Below are 15,071 nucleotides of genomic sequence, written 5' to 3'. Positions count from 1 at the left end.
AGTTCTTCCAAAGCGATTCTTTCCAATCTTGTTAAATTCTGGAAGGGTCTTCGCACATTAGTTGTCAAGTTGTCAATTCCAGTTAGGACCGCTTGTTCGAAGGCTAGTATCTCTACTGGTACCATGTTGGTCGGTGGGCTGTAGTTTGATTTTTTATGGAGGTTTGTGTCTCCTAGATCAGAGGTTATTGGCGACTCTCCAAAGTATGCTTTTAACTTAAGGGTACGACAAAACTCTGATAGTTCACACTTAAGTCGGAACAAATCGAGGTTGGGGTTGGGACATATCCAAGTCCTTTGTTCAGGACATTTTTTTGGTCTACTGAAAGGGTCACTGTGCTTAGGTTCACTATTAGTGACTCGTTTTGCTGGTCCCCGGCTTTGTCGAGGTCATGCTCCGTGTTTGGACATTTGGCTGTTGGTCTTGCCATGTTATGCCTCTTCTCCTTCCTCTTTGGTTTTGGCCCCTCAATAAAAAAGGATCCTGGTTCTGGTTATTTGATCCTTGTTGGGGTATCCCCATGAAATTTTGCATTTGTTGTGGACCTTGGTTATAAGGATTCATCCAACCCGCATATGGTTGCATATATGGCTGAAAGAATGGCATTGGGGGACCCATAAATTGTTGTCTAGGCCATCTATTGCTTCTTCTTTGTGGTCTGGACCGAAATTGCCCTCTGCCTCGTCGATTGTAAGATTCATCGGACCCAGTATCGGATCCTCCTGAGGAATCCCAGCCATCTGACTCGTTATCTGATCTTGGAACTGATGATTTGTAATCTTTGTTGGTTATAGGGATGCATTTTCTCGTGACTGAATTTTTTAATGTCTTTACTTAGTTTTTGTAACTTGCTTTCCATCAGGAAATCTTCACTTTCTGATATCTCCTTATTTATCTCTTCAAGTCATTTTTTGTACACTGCTGGTTGTATGCCTTTCTTTAGTTCAACTTCACAGGCTTCTATTTGGATTAGAAGTTCATCTGAGAGTCTTTTTGCCGTTTTGACTATTAGCACTAAATAGTCAAGAGTGCACTTCCACGAAATTGCCGACCAATCACGTCTGAATGCCAGGTCGTGTAAGAAGATTCTTGGCGCATTCGTGATCCACAATCCTCGTGGTGCTATTTTAGAGCGCAAATATTCAGTCATTATTATTCCGTGAATAGCAACTCTTATTTGTTCCTGTTTCTTCACAGTGAGATTGTCCCAATCATCAGTCTGTGCTAACACTTGTACAAAGTCTGGATTCTGGATTAGCGTGTGAGCCGCTAAAATCTCGCTTATGTCGCTCCCCGAAAAACTCAAACCATTCATGTCCTCCATTCTCAATTTTCAAATGAGTTCTTGTTGTTCATAAACAAGAATTGCAAAAGCAGATTTCCCGCAGCTGTGCGCTGCTTAATACAAATAAATCAAATAGAGGGACGAGGAAAGGTTGTCCTATCTGTTCCCCGAAACTCAGTAGAGAAAATCAAAATTGGATAGGACACTTGTTACCACTCATACCAAGAGAAATATTGTGAAACCCTCATAAACGTTGTGTATAACGAGAAGCGGTATATCTTGTTCTCCGCCCCACACAAACGTTTTGGCAGCAATCATCGGGTTAAACAAAGTGTGTATTGCCTAGCCTCGCCCGAGGCTTTCTCTGGTTTTTTCGTGGCAGTCTCCAGAGATAAAAAATTCGAATAACCCCAACAGAAAAAAGGCTCAAAAAAGGGTAAAATAGTTTCCAGCCGAGTGAGATACTCTTATTTTATTAGTATCGGTGGACAACTAATTTAAAAGAAGTTGGTATGCTCGCTGGAAGGTTAGGAATCCATAGCATATATAACTGATATTGACAAAAACGTCGACATGTTTCTGCTCTGTTGGCCCGTGGGTCTGAGAGCATTCGTCAGGACAAAGACAACAATAAACAGAGATCTACCTATCACTATTTGTGATGTAGAGGGGTAGAAGTGTAATTTACAGTCTTACCCTTATGAGGTTCTATGAAGTCACCTGTAAATTCAAAGAAAAAGGTGGGGTCACTAGTGGCATTTACCAAGGTGCTATTTAAAATGGAAAAACATTGTACCATTTTTCATGCGAGTTCATTAAAGGCATACTCTATTAGGGTATTAAGAACAAAAAGGACATGTTGGTGAATTAATGGAGGCGACTAGTTGCGACATATAAAATTACAATTTTACAAGGAGTGTGACATACCTCTAATCAGGTGTACTCGGATTTGTGAACCTGATAGAAAAAACGTAATAGGAAAACGGGAGTGAGTGTACAGCACATTTCCATAATGGTGAGGGAGTCTGTCATACCCCAAGTGAGGTCTTACCTTATTAGTGTTTAAAAAAGGTTCCCTCAGGAGGTCCCAGGCTATAACAGTATCAGAGAAACAATGTATTAGTCATTCTGATACTGTAAGGAGTGAATGAGCGAGGGCGGTGGGGGGACGACTTACCCGCATCGGAAATGTGTTCCGCGTCTTGTGCTGGCTCTGCCTCCTGGACGCCAGGAGCACGTTTCCAATGGCGTTTTAACTACGCTAGTCATAGAAATAGAAATGAGACTTTTGTATACAATCGTGAAACACACTAAAAGTGGGTATTAAAAATGTTTGTGTGTTTGCAAAGTAGTTATTGGTTGTCTACATCATAGTCTCGTAATTGTTGATACACATAATTGAATTTCGATTCTCATAGGCTTATGAGTGTCAGAGCGCCAAATGTACTCTAAATATTCAGATTAACAAACAGCTAGTATCAGCGTGCGAAGTGGTGCCAGCAAATATCATCATTTAGACCATTTTTATTCGTCTTGAGGCGGTCCACCCAGCGTTGTTCTTTTTCGTACAACACCTTTTCAACGTTGGGTGTGTTCTCTTGTACTTTTTCTATAACTGTCCACTTCAGGTCTTCAATGCAATGGTTTTGTTCGATAAAGTGTGCACATAGTTTGGTGGTATTCTTTTTTAAGCGTATGTTACTTTTGTGCTCACCTATGCGCAGTTTTACCTTTCTGCAGGTCATTCCAATGTATTTTTTGTCACATGGACATGTGACCATATAGATCACATGGGAAGTGTTGCAGTTGCTATGTTGTCGCTGGGTCCATGTAAATGATGGTGACAGTTGCAATGTTTTGGAAATGGATGTGGAAGTACAAGCTGTGCAAGAGCCGCATGGGTTGTGGCCTGACACTGGAGCCATATTTATGTTTCTGATCTGATTCGTTGGATTTCTCTGTTTTGGGCGAGTATGAACCAGCATATCGCGCAGATTTTTTGTACGTCTATTGGCAAATCGGGGCTTTGGCCAGTTGAATTTGCCAGTATTTACAATATGCCAATTCTTGCTGATCAGTTTGTTGACCTGGTATGTTGCAGGGCCAAATGTGGTAACACAGGTTACGAGGTCCTTATTTTCAGTTTTTTCAAAGGAGGTTAAAAGGTTTTCCCTCGGCTGGTTCTGTGCTCTTTTTTGGCATTTTGATATTGTGCTGTTTTTGTAGTGTCTTTGTTGTAATCTGATGCCCAGAGCTCGTGATTGTGCTTGATAATCCTCTTTTCGACTACAGTTCCTTTTTAAGCGCAAAAATTGGCTATAAGGAAGGTTGTCTCTGAGCGGTTGAGGATGGTAACTTTTGTAGGACAACAAGCTATTTTTGGCAGTCGGTTTTCTGAAAGTTTTTGTCTCGATTTTGTTGTTCTCAGAAAAGATCGTTAGATCTAGGAAATCAATACTTTCCTTGTCGGATGTGTATGTGAATCTCAACCACGGGTCACGTGTGTTAAGCCAGTCGACAAAAGTCTTTAGGTCTTGGTTATTGAGCCAAATCAAGAAGACGTCATCTATATAACGTTTCCAGTAAATGATACTGGAAACGTATGGGTTGGCTGTTGTAAGTACATGGTGAGTTTCAAAGTTACTGACGTAGAGTCCGGCCACCGATGGCGCAAAGGCACTGCCCATGGAGGTCCCATGGCTCTGTAGGAACAATTGGTTTTCGAATTCAAAATAGTTCTCCGTGAGTGCCATCCGGCAACATTCCAGAACAAAGTGTCTGGGTGTTCTAAAATCCCAGTTCTCCATGAAAAGTACGTCTTCCAGCATTTCTAGAGTCTCTTTTTGGGGCAGACTCGTATATAGGGATTCCACATCTAATCCCACTAGGAGCATCTTTGTGGGGTCGAAGGTTAGGTCTTTCAGCTGATTCAACAGATCTCGTGTGTCTTGTAAGTAAGCTGGTGTTTTCTTGACAAGTGGTTGGAGGAATTGGTCCGCAAATTTAGATAGGGGTTCCAGTGCTGACCCTATCCCCGACACAATTGGACGGCCTGGAGGAGGTATCCTGTTTTTATGTGTCTTGGGGAGGGAGTAGAAATAGGGGATCTTGGGGTTCTCAGTTGTTAGGAAATCAGCCTCTTTTTTACTTATCCAACCATTTGTTTCGGCTTCGTGAACCATGATGGCAATGATTGTCTGTAATCTTGGGGTTGGATCAATTGAGATTTTGGTATAGAATTTCTCATCCGCTAATAGATCAAGACATTGATTCATATAGCCTTCTTTTCCGAGGATAACTATACCTCCACCCTTATCCGCGGGTTTTATGACAATGTTCTCGTTTGTCTGTAGTTCTTCCAAAGCGATTCTTTCCAATCTTGTTAAATTCTGGAAGGGTCTTCGCACATTAGTTGTTAAGTTGTCAATAGCAGTTAGGACCGCTTGTTCGAAGGCTAGTATCTCTACTGGTACCATGTTGGTCGGTGGGCTGTAGTTTGATTTTTTACGGAGGTTTGTGTCTCCTAGATCAGAGGTTATTGGCGACTCTCCAAAGTATGCTTTTAACTTAAGGGTACGACAAAACTCTGATAGTTCACACTTAAGTCGGAACAAATCGAGGTTGGGGGTAGGGACATATCCAAGTCCTTTGTTCAGGACATTTTTTTGGTCTACTGAAAGGGTCACTGTGCTTAGGTTCACTATTAGTGACTCGTTTTGCTGGTCCCCGGCTTTGTCGAGGTCATGCTCCGTGTTTGGACATTTGGCTGTTGGTCTTGCCATGTTATGCCTCTTCTCCTTCCTCTTTGGTTTTAGCCCCTCAATAAAAAAGGATCCTGGTTCTGGTTATTTGATCCTTGTTGGGGTATCCCCATGAAATTTTGCATTTGTTGTGGACCTTGGTTATAAGGATTCATCCAACCCGCATATGGTTGCATATATGGCTGAAAGAATGGCATTGGGGGACCCATAAATTGTTGTCTAGGCCATCTATTGCCTCTTCTTTGTGGTCTGGACCGAAATTGCCCTCTGCCTCGTCGATTGTAAGATTCATCGGACCCAGTATCGGATCCTCCTGAGGAATCCCAGCCATCTGACTCGTTATCTGATCTTGGAACTGATGATTTGTAATCTTTGTTGGTATAGGGATGCATTTTCTCGTGACTGAATTTTTTAATGTCTTTACTTAGTTTTTGTAACTTGCTTTGCATCAGGAAATCTTCACTTTCTGATATCTCCTTATTTATCTCTTCAAGTCTTTTTTTGTACACTGCTGGTTGTATGCCTTTCTTTAGTTCAACTTCACAGGCTTCTATTTGGATTAGAAGTTCATCTGAGAGTCTTTTGGCCGTTTTGACTATTAGCACTAAATAGTCAAGAGTGCACTTCCACGAAATTGCCGACCAATCACGTCTGAATGCCAGGTCGTGTAAGAAGATTCTTGGCGCATTCGTGATCCACAATCCTCGTGGTGCTATTTTAGAGCGCAAATATTCAGTCATTATTATTCCGTGAATAGCAACTCTTATTTGTTCCTGTTTCTTCGCAGTGAGATTGTCCCAATCATCAGTCTGTGCTAACACTTGTACAAAGTCTGGATTCTGGATTAGTGTGTGAGCCGCTAAGATCTCGCTTATGTCGCTCCCCGAAAAACTCAAACCATTCATGTCCTCCATTCTCAATTTTCAAATGAGTTCTTGTTGTTCATAAACAAGAATTGCAAAAGCAGATTTCCCGCAGCTGTGCGCTGCTTAATACAAATAAATCAAATAGAGGGACGAGGAAAGGTTGTCCTATCTGTTCCCCGAAACTCAGTAGTGGAAGTGCACTCTTGACTATTTAGTGCTAATAGTCAAAACGGCCAAAAGACTCTCAGATGAACTTCTAATCCAAATAGAAGCCTGTGAAGTTGAACTAAAGAAAGGCATACAACCAGCAGTGTACAAAAAAAGACTTGAAGAGATAAATAAGGAGATATCAGAAAGTGAAGATTTCCTGATGCAAAGCAAGTTACAAAAACTAAGTAAAGACATTAAAAAATTCAGTCACGAGAAAATGCATCCCTATACCAACAAAGATTACAAATCATCAGTTCCAAGATCAGATAACGAGTCAGATGGCTGGGATTCCTCAGGAGGATCCGATACTGGGTCCGATGAATCTTACAATCGACGAGGCAGAGGGCAATTTCGGTCCAGACCACAAAGAAGAGGCAATAGATGGCCTAGACAACAATTTATGGGTCCCCCAATGCCATTCTTTCAGCCATATATGCAACCATATGCGGGTTGGATGAATCCTTATAACCAAGGTCCACAACAAATGCAAAATTTCATGGGGATACCCCAACAAGGATCAAATAACCAGAACCAGGATCCTTTTTTATTGAGGGGCCAAAACCAAAGAGGAAGGAGAAGAGGCATAACATGGCAAGACCAACAGCCAAATGTCCAAACACGGAGCATGACCTCGACAAAGCCGGGGACCAGCAAAACGAGTCACTAATAGTGAACCTAAGCACAGTGACCCTTTCAGTAGACCAAAAAAATGTCCTGAACAAAGGACTTGGATATGTCCCTACCCCCAACCTCGATTTGTTCCGACTTAAGTGTGAACTATCAGAGTTTTGTCGTACCCTTAAGTTAAAAGCATACTTTGGAGAGTCGCCAATAACCTCTGATCTAGGAGACACAAACCTCCGTAAAAAATCAAACTACAGCCCACCGACCAACATGGTACCAGTAGAGATACTAGCCTTCGAACAAGCGGTCCTAACTGGAATTGACAACTTGACAACTAATGTGCGAAGACCCTTCCAGAATTTAACAAGATTGGAAAGAATCGCTTTGGAAGAACTACAGACAAACGAGAACATTGTCATAAAACCCGCGGATAAGGGTGGAGGTATAGTTATCCTCGGAAAAGAAGGCTATATGAATCAATGTCTTGATCTATTAGCGGATGAGAAATTCTATACCAAAATCTCAATTGATCCAACCCCAAGATTACAGACAATCATTGCCATCATGGTTCACGAAGCCGAAACAAATGGTTGGATAAGTAAAAAAGAGGCTGATTTCCTAACAACTGAGAACCCCAAGATCCCCTATTTCTACTCCCTCCCCAAGACACATAAAAACAGGATACCTCCTCCAGGCCGTCCAATTGTGTCGGGGATAGGGTCAGCACTGGAACCCCTATCTAAATTTGCGGACCAATTCCTCCAACCACTTGTCAAGAAAACACCAGCTTACTTACAAGACACACGAGATCTGTTGAATCAGCTGAAAGACCTAACCTTCTACCCCACAAAGATGCTCCTAGTGGGATTAGATGTGGAATCCCTATATACGAGTCTGCCCCAAAAAGAGACTCTAGAAATGCTGGAAGACGTACTTTTCATGGAGAACTGGGATTTTAGAACACCCAGACACTTTGTTCTGGAATGTTGCCGGATGGCACTCACGGAGAACTATTTTGAATTCGAAAACCAATTGTTCCTACAGAGCCATGGGGCCTCCATGGGCAGTGCCTTTGCGCCATCGATGGCCGGACTCTACGTCAGTAACTTTGAAACTCACCATGTACTTACAACAGCCAACCCATACGTTTCCAGTATCATTTACTGGAAACGTTATATAGATGACGTCTTCTTGATTTGGCTCAATAACCAAGACCTAAAGACTTTTGTCGACTGGCTTAACACACGTGACCCGTGGTTGAGATTCACATACACATCCGACAAGGAAAGTATTGATTTCCTAGATCTAACGATCTTTTCTGAGAACAACAAAATCGAGACAAAAACTTTCAGAAAACCGACTGCCAAAAATAGCTTGTTGTCCTACAAAAGTTACCATCCTCAACCGCTCAGAGACAACCTTCCTTATAGCCAATTTTTGCGCTTAAAAAGGAACTGCAGTCGAAAAGAGGATTATCAAGCACAATCACGAGCTCTGGGCATCAGATTACAACAAAGACACTACAAAAACAGCACAATATCAAAATGCCAAAAAAGAGCACAGAACCAGCCGAGGGAAAACCTTTTAACCTCCTTTGAAAAAACTGAAAATAAGGCCCTCGTAACCTGTGTTACCACATTTGTCCCTGCAACATACCAGGTCAACAAACTGATCAGCAAGAATTGGCATATTGTAAATACTGGCAAATTCAACTGGCCAAAGCCCCGATTTGCCAATAGACGTACAAAAAATCTGCGCGATATGCTGGTTCATACTCGCCTAAAACAGAGAAATCCAACGAATCAGATCAGAAACATAAATATGGCTCCAGTGTCAGGCCACTACCCATGCGGCTCTTGCACAGCTTGTACTTCCACATCCATTTCCAAAACATTGCAACTGTCACCATCATTTACATGGACCCAGCGACAACATAGCAACTGCAACACTTCCCATGTGATCTATATGGTCACATGTCCATGTGACAAAAAATACATTGGAATGACCTGCAGAAAGGTAAAACTGCGCATAGGTGAGCACAAAAGTAACATACGCTTAAAAAAGAATACCACCAAACTATGTGCACACTTTATCGAACAAAACCATTGCATTGAAGACCTGAAGTGGACAGTTATAGAAAAAGTACAAGAGAACACACCCAACGTTGAAAAGGTGTTGTACGAAAAAGAACAACGCTGGGTGGACCGCCTCAAGACGAATAAAAATGGTCTAAATGATGATATTTGCTGGCACCACTTCGCACGCTGATACTAGCTGTTTGTTAATCTGAATATTTAGAGTACATTTGGCGCACTGACACTCATAAGCCTATGAGAATCGAAATTCAATTATGTGTCTCAACAATTACGAGACTATGATGTAGACAACCAATAACTACTTTGCAAACACACAAACATTTTTAATACCCACTTTTAGTGTGTTTCACGATTGTATACAAAAGTCTAATTTCTATTTCTATGACTAGCGTAGTTAAAACGCCATTGGAAACGTGCTCCTGGCGTCCAGGAGGCAGAGCCAGCACAAGACGCGGAACACATTTCCGATGCGGGTAAGTCGTCCCCCCACCGCCCTCGCTCATTCACTCCTTACAGTATCAGAATGACTAATACATTGTTTCTCTGATACTGTTATAGCCTGGGACCTCCTGAGGGAACCTTTTTTAAACACTAATAAGGTAAGACCTCACTTGGGGTATGACAGACTCCCTCACCATTATGGAAATGTGCTGTACACTCACTCCCGTTTTCCTATTACGTTTTTTCTATCAGGTTCACAAATCCGAGTACACCTGATTAGAGGTATGTCACACTCCTTGTAAAATTGTAATTTTATATGTCGCAACTAGTCGCCTCCATTAATTCGCCAACATGTCCTTTTTGTTCTTAATACCCTAATAGAGTATGCCTTTAATGAACTCGCATGAAAAATGGTACAATGTTTTTCCATTTTAAATAGCACCTTGGTAAATGCCACTAGTGACCCCACCTTTTTCTTTGAATTTACAGGTGACTTCATAGAACCTCATAAGGGTAAGACTGTAAATTACACTTCTACCCCTCTACATCACAAATAGTGATAGGTAGATCTCTGTTTATTGTTGTCTTTGTCCTGACGAATGCTCTCAGACCCACGGGCCAACAGAGCAGAAACATGTCGACGTTTTTGTCAATATCAGTTATATATGCTATGGATTCCTAACCTTCCAGCGAGCATACCAACTTCTTTTAAATTAGTTGTCCACCGATACTAATAAAATAAGAGTATCTCACTCGGCTGGAAACTATTTTACCCTTTTTTGAGCCTTTTTTCTGTTGGGGTTATTCGAATTTTTTATCTCTGGAGACTGCCACGAAAAAACCAGAGAAAGCCTCGGGCGAGGCTAGGCAATACACACTTTGTTTAACCCGATGATTGCTGCCAAAACGTTTGTGTGGGGCGGAGAACAAGATATACCGCTTCTCGTTATACACAACGTTTATGAGGGTTTCACAATATTTCTCTTGGTATGAGTGGTAACAAGTGTCCTATCCAATTTTGATTTTCTCTACTGAGTTTCGGGGAACAGATAGGACAACCTTTCCTCGTCCCTCTATTTGATTTATTTGTATTAAGCAGCGCACAGCTGCGGGAAATCTGCTTTTGCAATTCTTGTTTATGAACAACAAGAACTCATTTGAAAATTGAGAATGGAGGACATGAATGGTTTGAGTTTTTCGGGGAGCGACATAAGCGAGATCTTAGCGGCTCACACGCTAATCCAGAATCCAGACTTTGTACAAGTGTTAGCACAGACTGATGATTGGGACAATCTCACTGCGAAGAAACAGGAACAAATAAGAGTTGCTATTCACGGAATAATAATGACTGAATATTTGCGCTCTAAAATAGCACCACGAGGATTGTGGATCACGAATGCGCCAAGAATCTTCTTACACGACCTGGCATTCAGACGTGATTGGTCGGCAATTTCGTGGAAGTGCACTCTTGACTATTTAGTGCTAATAGTCAAAACGGCCAAAAGACTCTCAGATGAACTTCTAATCCAAATAGAAGCCTGTGAAGTTGAACTAAAGAAAGGCATACAACCAGCAGTGTACAAAAAAAGACTTGAAGAGATAAATAAGGAGATATCAGAAAGTGAAGATTTCCTGATGCAAAGCAAGTTACAAAAACTAAGTAAAGACATTAAAAAATTCAGTCACGAGAAAATGCATCCCTATACCAACAAAGATTACAAATCATCAGTTCCAAGATCAGATAACGAGTCAGATGGCTGGGATTCCTCAGGAGGATCCGATACTGGGTCCGATGAATCTTACAATCGACGAGGCAGAGGGCAATTTCGGTCCAGACCACAAAGAAGAGGCAATAGATGGCCTAGACAACAATTTATGGGTCCCCCAATGCCATTCTTTCAGCCATATATGCAACCATATGCGGGTTGGATGAATCCTTATAACCAAGGTCCACAACAAATGCAAAATTTCATGGGGATACCCCAACAAGGATCAAATAACCAGAACCAGGATCCTTTTTTATTGAGGGGCCAAAACCAAGGAGGAAGGAGAAGAGGCATAACATGGCAAGACCAACAGCCAAATGTCCAAACACGGAGCATGACCTCGACAAAGCCGGGGACCAGCAAAACGAGTCACTAATAGTGAACCTAAGCACAGTGACCCTTTCAGTAGACCAAAAAAATGTCCTGAACAAAGGACTTGGATATGTCCCTACCCCCAACCTCGATTTGTTCCGACTTAAGTGTGAACTATCAGAGTTTTGTCGTACCCTTAAGTTAAAAGCATACTTTGGAGAGTCGCCAATAACCTCTGATCTAGGAGACACAAACCTCCGTAAAAAATCAAACTACAGCCCACCGACCAACATGGTACCAGTAGAGATACTAGCCTTCGAACAAGCGGTCCTAACTGGAATTGACAACTTGACAACTAATGTGCGAAGACCCTTCCAGAATTTAACAAGATTGGAAAGAATCGCTTTGGAAGAACTACAGACAAACGAGAACATTGTCATAAAACCCGCGGATAAGGGTGGAGGTATAGTTATCCTCGGAAAAGAAGGCTATATGAATCAATGTCTTGATCTATTAGCGGATGAGAAATTCTATACCAAAATCTCAATTGATCCAACCCCAAGATTACAGACAATCATTGCCATCATGGTTCACGAAGCCGAAACAAATGGTTGGATAAGTAAAAAAGAGGCTGATTTCCTAACAACTGAGAACCCCAAGATCCCCTATTTCTACTCCCTCCCCAAGACACATAAAAACAGGATACCTCCTCCAGGCCATCCAATTGTGTCGGGGATAGGGTCAGCACTGGAACCCCTATCTAAATTTGCGGACCAATTCCTCCAACCACTTGTCAAGAAAACACCAGCTTACTTACAAGACACACGAGATCTGTTGAATCAGCTGAAAGACCTAACCTTCGACCCCACAAAGATGCTCCTAGTGGGATTAGATGTGGAATCCCTATATACGAGTCTGCCCCAAAAAGAGACTCTAGAAATGCTGGAAGACGTACTTTTCATGGAGAACTGGGATTTTAGAACACCCAGACACTTTGTTCTGGAATGTTGCCGGATGGCACTCACGGACAACTATTTTGAATTCGAAAACCAATTGTTCCTACAGAGCCATGGGACCTCCATGGGCAGTGCCTTTGCGCCATCGGTGGCCGGACTCTACGTCAGTAACTTTGAAACTCACCATGTACTTACAACAGCCAACCCATACGTTTCCAGTATCATTTACTGGAAACGTTATATAGATGACGTCTTCTTGATTTGGCTCAATAACCAAGACCTAAAGACTTTTGTCGACTGGCTTAACACACGTGACCCGTGGTTGAGATTCACATACACATCCGACAAGGAAAGTATTGATTTCCTAGATCTAACGATCTTTTCTGAGAACAACAAAATCGAGACAAAAACTTTCAGAAAACCGACTGCCAAAAATAGCTTGTTGTCCTACAAAAGTTACCATCCTCAACCGCTCAGAGACAACCTTCCTTATAGCCAATTTTTGCGCTTAAAAAGGAACTGCAGTCGAAAAGAGGATTATCAAGCACAATCACGAGCTCTGGGCATCAGATTACAACAAAGACACTACAAAAACAGCACAATATCAAAATGCCAAAAAAGAGCACAGAACCAGCCGAGGGAAAACCTTTTAACCTCCTTTGAAAAAACTGAAAATAAGGACCTCGTAACCTGTGTTACCACATTTGGCCCTGCAACATACCAGGTCAACAAACTGATCAGCAAGAATTGGCATATTGTAAATACTGGCAAATTCAACTGGCCAAAGCCCCGATTTGCCAATAGACGTACAAAAAATCTGCGCGATATGCTGGTTCATACTCGCCCAAAACAGAGAAATCCAACGAATCAGATCAGAAACATAAATATGGCTCCAGTGTCAGGCCACTACCCATGCGGCTCTTGCACAGCTTGTACTTCCACATCCATTTCCAAAACATTGCAACTGTCACCATCATTTACATGGACCCAGCGACAACATAGCAACTGCAACACTTCCCATGTGATCTATATGGTCACATGTCCATGTGACAAAAAATACATTGGAATGACCTGCAGAAAGGTAAAACTGCGCATAGGTGAGCACAAAAGTAACATACGCTTAAAAAAGAATACCACCAAACTATGTGCACACTTTATCGAACAAAACCATTGCATTGAAGACCTGAAGTGGACAGTTATAGAAAAAGTACAAGAGAACACACCCAACGTTGAAAAGGTGTTGTACGAAAAAGAACAACGCTGGGTGGACCGCCTCAAGACGAATAAAAATGGTCTAAATGATGATATTTGCTGGCACCACTTCGCACGCTGATACTAGCTGTTTGTTAATCTGAATATTTAGAGTACATTTGGCGCTCTGACACTCATAAGCCTATGAGAATCGAAATTCAATTATGTGTCTCAACAATTACGAGACTATGATGTAGACAACCAATAACTACTTTGCAAACACACAAACATTTTTAATACCCACTTTTAGTGTGTTTCACGATTGTATACAAAAGTCTCATTTCTATTTCTATGACTAGCGTAGTTAAAACGCCATTGGAAACGTGCTCCTGGCGTCCAGGAGGCAGAGCCAGCACAAGACGCGGAACACATTTCCGATGCGGGTAAGTCGTCCCCCCACCGCCCTCGCTCATTCACTCCTTACAGTATCAGAATGACTAATACATTGTTTCTCTGATACTGTTATAGCCTGGGACCTCCTGAGGGAACCTTTTTTAAACACTAATAAGGTAAGACCTCACTTGGGGTATGACAGACTCCCTCACCATTATGGAAATGTGCTGTACACTCACTCCCGTTTTCCTATTACGTTTTTTCTATCAGGTTCACAAATCCGAGTACACCTGATTAGAGGTATGTCACACTCCTTGTAAAATTGTAATTTTATATGTCGCAACTAGTCGCCTCCATTAATTCGCCAACATGTCCTTTTTGTTCTTAATACCCTAATAGAGTATGCCTTTAATGAACTCGCATGAAAAATGGTACAATGTTTTTCCATTTTAAATAGCACCTTGGTAAATGCCACTAGTGACCCCACCTTTTTCTTTGAATTTACAGGTGACTTCATAGAACCTCATAAGGGTAAGACTGTAAATTACACTTCTACCCCTCTACATCACAAATAGTGATAGGTAGATCTCTGTTTATTGTTGTCTTTGTCCTGACGAATGCTCTCAGACCCACGGGCCAACAGAGCAGAAACATGTCGACGTTTTTGTCAATATCAGTTATATATGCTATGGATTCCTAACCTTCCAGCGAGCATACCAACTTCTTTTAAATTAGTTGTCCACCGATACTAATAAAATAAGAGTATCTCACTCGGCTGGAAACTATTTTACCCTTTTTTGAGCCTTTTTTCTGTTGGGGTTATTCAAATTTTTTATCTCTGGAGACTGCCACGAAAAAACCAGAGAAAGCCTCGGGCGAGGCTAGGCAATACACACTTTGTTTAACCCGATGATTGCTGCCAAAACGTTTGTGTGGGGCGGAGAACAAGATATACCGCTTCTCGTTATACACAACGTTTATGAGGGTTTCACAATATTTCTCTTGGTATGAGTGGTAACAAGTGTCCTATCCAATTTTGATTTTCTCTACTGAGTTTCGGGGAACAGATAGGACAACCTTTCCTCGTCCCTCTATTTGATTTATTTGTATTAAGCAGCGCACAGCTGCGGGAAATCTGCTTTTGCAATTCTTGTTTATGAACAACAAGAA

This window comes from Lissotriton vulgaris, chromosome 8, assembly GCF_964263255.1.
Source record: "Lissotriton vulgaris chromosome 8, aLisVul1.2, whole genome shotgun sequence".
Classification (NCBI taxonomy): Eukaryota; Metazoa; Chordata; class Amphibia; order Caudata; family Salamandridae; genus Lissotriton; species Lissotriton vulgaris.
Note: the sequence above shows the minus strand (reverse complement) of the source record.